The sequence below is a fragment of the Castanea sativa genome, chromosome 2 (genome assembly GCF_040712315.1).
Source record: "Castanea sativa cultivar Marrone di Chiusa Pesio chromosome 2, ASM4071231v1".
Taxonomy (NCBI): domain Eukaryota; kingdom Viridiplantae; phylum Streptophyta; class Magnoliopsida; order Fagales; family Fagaceae; genus Castanea; species Castanea sativa.
The window spans coordinates 20,035,579-20,045,016 of record NC_134014.1 but is presented as its reverse complement, the minus strand read 5'-3'; positions in this window follow the sequence as shown (position 1 = coordinate 20,045,016).

Below are 9,438 nucleotides of genomic sequence, written 5' to 3'. Positions count from 1 at the left end.
AACTAACGTTCTAATTTGATATCTCAAAACCTTTTGTTCTTGAGTTATGATTTCTAAAAACTATTGTGTTCTCTAATTCATTTGTTCTATTAATCTAATCTTTGTGTTGTAGGCACTGAGGGGTTGGTTAAACAAACTCCAAACTCATAATCTTAAACAAGGTGAGTTTTCTTCCCATGAACTCATTCATTGCTTAATATGATTCACATGAGTTCTTGATATAGTTTCTCTAGTTATTATATTTTATTTGCTTATTGATTTTAATTATGTTTGATATGTTTTAATCAAATTTTAGGTTGTTCTTGTTTTATTATTTTAGTTTTATGTAAGTTTAACATGATCATTTATTTAATGTAGTTTAATATACTTATTGATTTGTTTCTTCATTATTTGTTTATATTGCTTTGTTTTGTTTCCTTTATGTTAGTTTAGTGTTTAGGGTTCAAACATGCTTGTTTGATTTTTGTTTTAATATATTTGAATGATTAAATCAATAAAAGTGTGATTTTTCAGTTATGTATTAAAGGATGACGCGTCATCGAGAATGCGTGCACATGGTTTTGACCATGTGTACACACCTTGAACCCAGATTAGGGAAAACTATTGTTTTTATTGTTTTAATCATTTTTTCTTGTGTTATTTGATTTAGTTTGACTCTATTTAGGTTAATTAATTGTGTTTAATTATTTTCCATATTTATTTTGGTATTTTTGCCATGTTTGATTTATTTGTGATATTTTTCCTTTTGTGTTTATTTATTTGTTATCTTTTCCTTTTTTTTTTTTTGATTGTGTTATATTTGTTTCCTTTTATATTGTGATATTTTTTGACATATTGTGTGTGTTATTTTATTTAAGTGCACGATGCATGTTTAAGCTAAGGATTATGGCTCTTTTAATAACTTCTTTATTTAAATTTGGTAGTAACACATAATGGAGGCCAGCCCACAAGCCAAGCAATCTTAGATGCCTAACACATTCCCAAGTTGTACCTAAACTCCGAATCCATAATCTGGTATGCAGACCTATGCATGTAAGTGAGTTGCCCAAAAGGCCCAATATGGTTCCTAGACCTAATCTAGGTGGCAACTACATTTTTCACCCTCCACCACAGTCCACTCCAAGGTCGAGGTGTCCTTGCGCCCATATACCTCACTCCATCCCATAATTCATCAATTTTGTTATATGCATGATCATGTTCAATCATTTTCTTAAATTAAATCCTAGATATGTTTCTAATCAATGAAAACATCTTAGACATATTTCTAATCAAGTATAGATCCTAAGCATATTTCTAAACATGTTCCTAAAAGCAAAAATACAAACAAAAACAAAATTAAAGCTACTAGGAGTTTTAGGATGAGACTGTATATGCAAGGAGAATTCATGTGTACCTGACCTGCAGAGCTACGTATGATTGTATGGAAGTTTGATCCTGTGCACAAAACTTGATCCAAACGTAGAACCTAAACTAGTTGAAAGTTTGCACTTCTAACTACTAGGTCTTATTTTTTACTCCAAATTTTAAGTACAACTTAATTAATTTTAGGCTAAACACAATTAAAGTGGAATATGCGTAATTAGCCAATTAAACTGAACCACCAAAAAATTGTATGGATGAATATAAAAGTGCAATATAATCATGTGAAGGGCAAAAAATGTGGAATATATGTAATTAGCCAATTAATTAACTGAACCACCAAAAAGTTGTATGGATGAATATACAAGTGCAATGTAATGATGTAATAAAAGTACAATTAAAGTGTTATAAAACTCATGATAACGCTTGATGTATTATCGAGGAGGAAAACCGAAGAATTCGACGTAAAAGCCTCTCCGCGGCCCTCCAAACCAGAAATGATCCACTAGTTAATAAATTGGAGAAATATGAACAAAGAGACCCCCTAAACCTAATATACCCACTATACTTAAGCTCTTCAAGTTTCTGTTACCAATGAACTAATGGAAGTTTTGTCTTCACTAACTTTCCAAATCCCGCAATACCGCCCGTTTGCGCCAGCATATCTTATTGATTGAATATGTGGTCAAACTCCAATGCTTCCCAAGTTCCAAAACACTCTCAACACTCAAATTGTGTGTAGGGTGTGTTTGGATGAAATCTCCTCTCAAGGTATTGCAATGAGAGAGGGATGGAGTAAACACTATGAAAGAATTCTCTCTTAAGGGACTAGTAGCTCTCTCTCTCAAAAGTGAGTGTTTATAATTTGTAAAACCCTTAATCTCTAAGATAAAATTCGTGGGAAAGATATGTATGTAGAGAGGAGGAAAAAGAGGCATAATTGTTCCAACAAAATGAGCTGTTAGAGTAACTTGCGGGTTGGCCTACCTATAAGCTACTCAACCCTGCCTGTAACAAAATTTTGAACAACCTCATGTAGGTGCAAGCGCCTGCGACAAATGGTTTCCTCGTGGGAAGTACGCCTTAGCCTAGTGTGGATTGGGCAGATGGTGGAAATGGAGTCATCATTTGATTTAGGTTCGGGAACCAAATTGGCATTTTGAGCCACTTATTTACATGCATAGGTCTATATACCAGATTATGGGTTCGTGCTCCGGAGTTTAGGTATGGCTTATGAAGGTATTAGACACCTAAGACCACCTGACTTGTGGGCTGACCTCTGTTATGTGTTGCTAAACCATATTTAAATAAAGAAGTTATTAAAATAGCCCTAATCCTTAACCTAAACATACACCATGCACTTAATTAAAAGAACACACACAACATGTTAAAGATCACACAACAACTGAAAAGGAAACACATTAAAACCACAATCAAACATATACTAAAAAGGAAAAGATCACAATTAAATCACACGCATAAGGAAAGACTATCAAATAAACTGAACATGGCAAGAATACTAAAATAAACATGGAAAACAATTAAACATAAATAATTTAACCTAAATGGAATTAAACATAATCAAATAACACGTGAAATACAACTAATCAAATAAAAACAAGAATTTTGCCCTAATATGAGTTTGGGGTGTATACCCATACTCAACTATGCGTACGCATGGTCAAAACTATGCGCGTGTATACTCGATGATGCATACACATCCTTTAGCATAGAATCCGAAAAAATCACATATTTGTAGATTTGAATAAACAAAGGTATTAACTAATAAACATGTTAGAAACCCTAAATACTTAACTAAGAACCAAATATAACTAACCTATAATCATGTTAACACATCAAACAAGAATCATAATCATTGAACAAAACAAATATTAATATTCAAACTAACATCACAACAAGAACATCTTAATATAACATAAAGGCTAAATAAAGTCACAAAAGCACTAAAAACATATTATAAACAATCTAAAATCAAATTTACCCATATCAAAAGAATTAAAATTAACAAAAAATCCAAATAGAACAATTATAAAAGCTATGTTAAGAAACTCATGTGAATCCTATTAAACAAAGAATGAATTCATGGAAAGAATACTCACCTTGCTTAAGATTATAAGTTTAGATTTTATTTAACCAACTCCTCAATGCCTACAACACAAAGATTAGATTGAAAGAAGAAGAACAATAAAATAAAAAAAAAACAATAATTTAGGTAATCACAACTGAAGAATAAAAGATTTTGAAAATGTTTTGAAAAATCAAAATAGAACACTAGTTTTTGCCTTAGAACTAACTAAAGAGAGGTTTTTTGATGATAAAAAAATATGCTAAAGTCTGTGTGTGTGATTAGAAAAGATGAACTAGGGTTTAAGAAAAGATGGAGGAAAAAAATTAAACTTTCTCTAGTTAGGATTTTGATTGGAGACATAAGGTGAGCCTTTATATGTTAATTCTATGGTTTTTCGGGGCTTTTTAGAGGCCTTTGGACATTCCCAAGGGTCTAGAGACTGGCCCCCATCAAAGAATGATGTGTAGGGGCCCAAAAATTAAGTTTTAAAGACCTGGAAACGTGGTTATGTATCTAGCTTTTGTGCATGCATATGCATGCTTTCTAAAAATCCTAAATTCAACTACATAGTTGACCCAACTTCAAATGACCATAATTCACTTAATATAAATCCAAATCATGCAAAATTTATGTTCAAATTGAAGCCTAGAATATCTACTTTTCAATTAAACAGTCTTCAAATGTCATTTTTCAGCATTGTTTTCAAAGAGATTTGAGCACTTTTGAGTTGTGATTACTTCCAAGCTATTGTGAATTCTTTAATTACCCTTGGTAGATGCATGTCAAACTCATCATTAGGGCCAGAGACCAAAGGTTATTAACGGAGACAAAATGAGGTGTCTATACTCATGTGCTCTTCACATAATCACTTGCGGGTGCTACATTCCCAAGCTACTTGTGAGACAATCCCGAGTTTCACTTGTTGATATCGTATTTTGTACACCCTCAATTTGCATGCCGGACCTTGAAAATTCCAAAAAAAAAAAATCATTTCTCATTGAAGGATCGTGGAAACACCTACATCATCGTGGTTTAACCCATTCAGACATTAGAGTATTAAAAGTGCCATTTTAGGCCAAAATGACCAAATTGGCCCTAGTCAATCGAGAGTTGACCAAACGTCAAAACTCCACAAAAATGACATTCTCCATGTTTCTACATCAAATCCAAGGTAGTTGGAGCTTTTTGTCAACTTTGACCAAATTTGATCTAAGGTTGACTTTTTGAGGCAATCGAAAGTTGACTTTTGTTCTAATCGTCTAATTAGGATAAAACTAATGTCATTGCGAATAATGCCAAGCACGTCAGCTCACTTACCGAGATTATAACCTTTGATCCGACCATTCGATTTTCAAAAGGTTAAATAATTTAGAAATCAGACATCCATATCTTTCCAGTGACACTAGAATTGGGTCAATCAGGGTAGGCCTTCAAATAAGTTGCTGAAGTTGGAACCGGAAAAAGCTAGGAAAATGACAGAATTACTGACGTCAGTAAAGGAACCAGTATAACATAGTGTACGCCAGAATGAACCAGTGCACACTTAGTGGTGTCGTGGTGGTCAAAGGTAGTCAATTGTCACTTTCTTGGTGCATTTATTTAAAAGACTTCAACAAGAAACAGATATTTAAGGAATCAAACACATCAATCAAAAATGACAACCGTGCACCTTTGGCATAATGGACACTTCACAAGTATAAGTGTTTGTGGAGTGTGGGAGGACAAGGGTCAGGGTTCAAGTCTTTAAAAGAGAGCTTCCTACACATATATACCTAGATTATTTTTAGAGTAGAATTTCTATCTTGTATACAAAAAAATAATAATAATAAAATAAAAAATGTTAAGCACTAATTAGGGAATCCAACCAAGCAAATTAAATGATCATAAAATTCAATTTAAACTTGCATTGATAAGGAAATATTTTTATATGAAAATTTCACCTTAAATTTTTTTTTTCAAATTAAAATTATTTTGGAAGAGTCACCTAAGTAAATTAAGTCAAGAATAGAAAGTTAATTACGTCACATTAAATATGGGAGGTCAATTTAATTTAATTAAATCTAATTTAATCAAGGCAAAACTTGACAAACATGGAAAGTAATCTATTAGTCTTAATTAACCAAATCTTAGAGATTTAGGACTCAAATTAAATTACAGCATATGTGGAAAATTATCAAATTGAGCAAACTAGGAAATTTAATCAAACCATAATTTTTGTTCATTTTGGATCTGGGATGAATATGCATTAGGCTAGTTAGTCACATCAAACTAAATGTGGGAGGTCAATAAATTAATTTAATTAAATCAAATATGATCAGGTATGGAAAGTTATCCAATGAAAGAAAATCTTGAAAAATATGGAAAGTAATCAATTAGTCTTAATTAGTTGAATCTTAGAGATTCAATCTCAACTTATATGGAAATGGAAATTATTGTATACTCCTGGAGTACCGCAAATGCGTACTCTCTCCTCTCATATGAATAGTGGGTCCTACTAATTAAATTCATTGTGGGACCTACAATTCATGTGAGATGGAGGACTATGCATTTATGGTACTCTGGAAGTACCTAATAATTTTCTATATGAAAAACCATCAAACTGAGCAAATTAGGTAATTTAATTAAAACAAGATTTTTTTTCCCATTTTGGGGCTGGGATGCATATGCATAGGAGGTCAAACAATAAATTAAAATTGAATTAAATCAAATCTAATCAGGTATGGAAAGCATCCCTAAGAGAGCAATTCTTGACAAACATGGAAAGTAATCAATCAGTCTTAGGGTCCGTTTTGATAGAACTTATTGCTGAAAATTGAAAACTGAAAACTGAAAACACTGTAGCAAAATAATTTTTAAATGAGTGAATACTACCGTAGGACCCATTTTTAATATAAAAAAATGGCCAAAGAGTGCGTGAATAGTACATGAATAGTGCATGAACAGTGCGTGAACAGTAACCGCACAGTGGTGAATAGTAACTCTTGTCCCCCAGAAACGTGAGCTGAGGAGAAGAAAAAAAAAAAAAAAGAAGGCTGAAACGCGTCCGAGGGAAATGTAAATGCAATAATTTGTATCCAAACAGATACTATTAACTGAATGTTAGAGATTTAGCGTTGGTTTGGATACGGATTATAGAGTTTACGTTTTGAGAGGACGCGTTTCAGCCTTCTTTTTTTTTTTTTTCCTCCTCTGCATGCGTTTCTGGGGGACAAGAGTTACTGTTGACACAGCGCGGTTACTGTTCACGCATTGTTCATGTACTGTTCATGCACATTTTAGCCACTTTTTATTAAAAATGGGTCCTACGGCATTATTCACACATGTAAAAATTATTTTGCTATATTGTTTTTTGTTTTCAGTTGTATCCAAACGGACCCTTATTACTCAAATAAAAAATCACAGCATGTATGAAAAATCATAAAGAGTAATATTATAGATATAAACTATTTTACAATATTTTTACAAATTGCTTATATAGCTTTAGTAATTTTCAAATAATTATTGGTAAATATAAATGTGATATAAGTAGTGGACCCATATTAGAACTAATAAAAATTTGTCATATCAATAGTTTGTAAAAATGTTGTAAAATAGTTTGTGGTTGTAGCATTACTCTTTGAATTAACTAATCTATCATGTGAGAAACTTCAAAGTTAAATTTAAAATAAATGGGAAAATTAGTTACAATCAAACATCTACTTAAATTGCCTAGTTAAATTGAATATGTAGAAAATCAGATAAAGGAATATATTATAAATTTCAAATTTCAACCTTAAAATTTGGAATCCATATTAAATTCTTGCAAATATAACTTATTCACTACTAGGAATTTCTATAAAAAATAAATGTTATAAATAAAGGAATTTCTAAATAAATAAAAATAGCCATAAAATCAAGGAATCTAATAAGGAAAACCAATCAAGGGGAAAACACCATTCTAGATAGGATAAAAAAAATAAAAATTGTGAGAGGTGGTGTATCATTATACCACTTCAGTTTCTTTAAGGCTTTCTTCACTCTCTCCGTGTGTGTGTGTTAAAATACTTAGTATTCTCAAAAGTATCTCACTTGAAATGAAGTAGGCGTACGCCATCTCTATTCAATAAAAATTCTAAAAAATTCTTGCTTTCTAGTAGTATTTGCTATATTCAACTACATATGAGTATGAACATTGTTCGTTCATAAAAAAAAAAAAAAATGTTCATCAAAAGAGTATGAACATTGTTCGAAAAACTAGACATTTTCAGGAACCCGGGAACCAATCAGGAATTCAGGATTCATGAACGTAAATGCAGTTGGAGTATGCCAGTTGAGAATAAAGGCACGCATATGCCTTTAGGAACGCTCGTATTCTCCGTTCAGTCCTTTGTACAAAATGTTTCTACAAAGGCTAAATATTACATTATTTATTATGACCAAAATATAATTAAAGATATAAATTGACAGAAATGAAAATAAAGAGCAAGTAAAATAACTAAAATTGAAAAATTGAAACAAATCGACCAAAAGCAATACAATGGTGAAAGGGTTACCGATTTTAGTGTAATGATTACTTCTCCCAGAAATGTGTAATTTTGTAGCATTTTTTATTGGTCTCTCAATAATTCACCTGCTAACACCCCTTTTGAAACTCCCATTTAACCTCATTTACATCTTTTGTGTATATCATCATCAAATTACATCATAGGGGGAAAACTATGATTTTGATCATTTGAACTACCGGGTTGATTGAAAAATATCATGTAATTAAGCTTTAATGGTTAATGTGCACTTGCATGAATTGAGTTCCGACTATGTGTGCTCATGAACTATAAATTCTAATTGGTCTATTTTTATTCCAAATAAAATTTAATAACATTTCATAACACAATTGGCAAAGAATATTATTTATCATAAAGTTGCATGTGTATAATTCAAACTGATTGTCAAAACGACAATGATAACCTCTATTTTTGGTGAAATTACTCTAGTAAAGGGATGATTTAATGATAATTGAGGCATAAAAATTGTGGGAGGAAGTTAATTGGGCCTTATTTCTGGTAAAAGATAGTTAATTTAGGAGCTGTAAGCTCATGCATAATTGCATATGCATGGATATACTAAAGATACACATTAAGATACATGGTATAATTTTTATATATATTGATGATGCGAAGAAAATTAGTAGTCTGGATGCTTTGGATTAGAAAGAACCACTGGTTGTCTTGATGACCGGGGTCACCAGGGTCGCCGGCCAAGAACCCTCCGATGACAAAGTTAGTTTTTCATTCTCAAATTTTGGAGTTCCAACTTTTTAGGAAATGTCAAAACGTACATTTATTTGGTCTGAATAAGCATTTATATAGTGCCCTAAAGATAGTTATCAAACTCGTAACCTCTCCTGGACTTGAGGAGGTGTAAGGGTTTAGAGATAACCTCCACAACTGCTTGGGGGTTACATTTTTCTCACATAACGGTCATTGGAAGTTATGCGTGTAATAAGGAGTTGTAGTACACACTCAGGAATTTTCCTAAGTGTCAAGGGCTCGTCCAAGGGTCCTTCTATCGAGCGTACCTTGCTTCCTAGGAAGGTCGTTCCCCTATGGACAACCTTATTCAGGACGAGGTTGATGGCTCCCTTGGACGAGACTGTAAAACTTGACCATGCAAAGCTCGTCCGAGCATCTTCTTGCATGGACGAGCTTTTTATGGACGAGGTTCCTACAACCTTTGCTTTCCCGGTCTTGTCCTGGACGACTTCCATGGACAATGTTGGAGTTATATTTTATCATACCCCATCATATATAATTTCAATACTATCAATATATAGTCATTTTTATATTTTGTTAACTTTTTAAAAAATCTTGTAAGAATATTAGAAGTTAGAAAATGTAAATAGTCTATATTTTTTTAATTTTTTATTATTAATTCTTAATTTTTGATGTTGTGAAGCACTTTTTTTTTTTTTTTTTTTTTTACCGTTTATTAATTCTAGACTCTTTGGTTTTTGT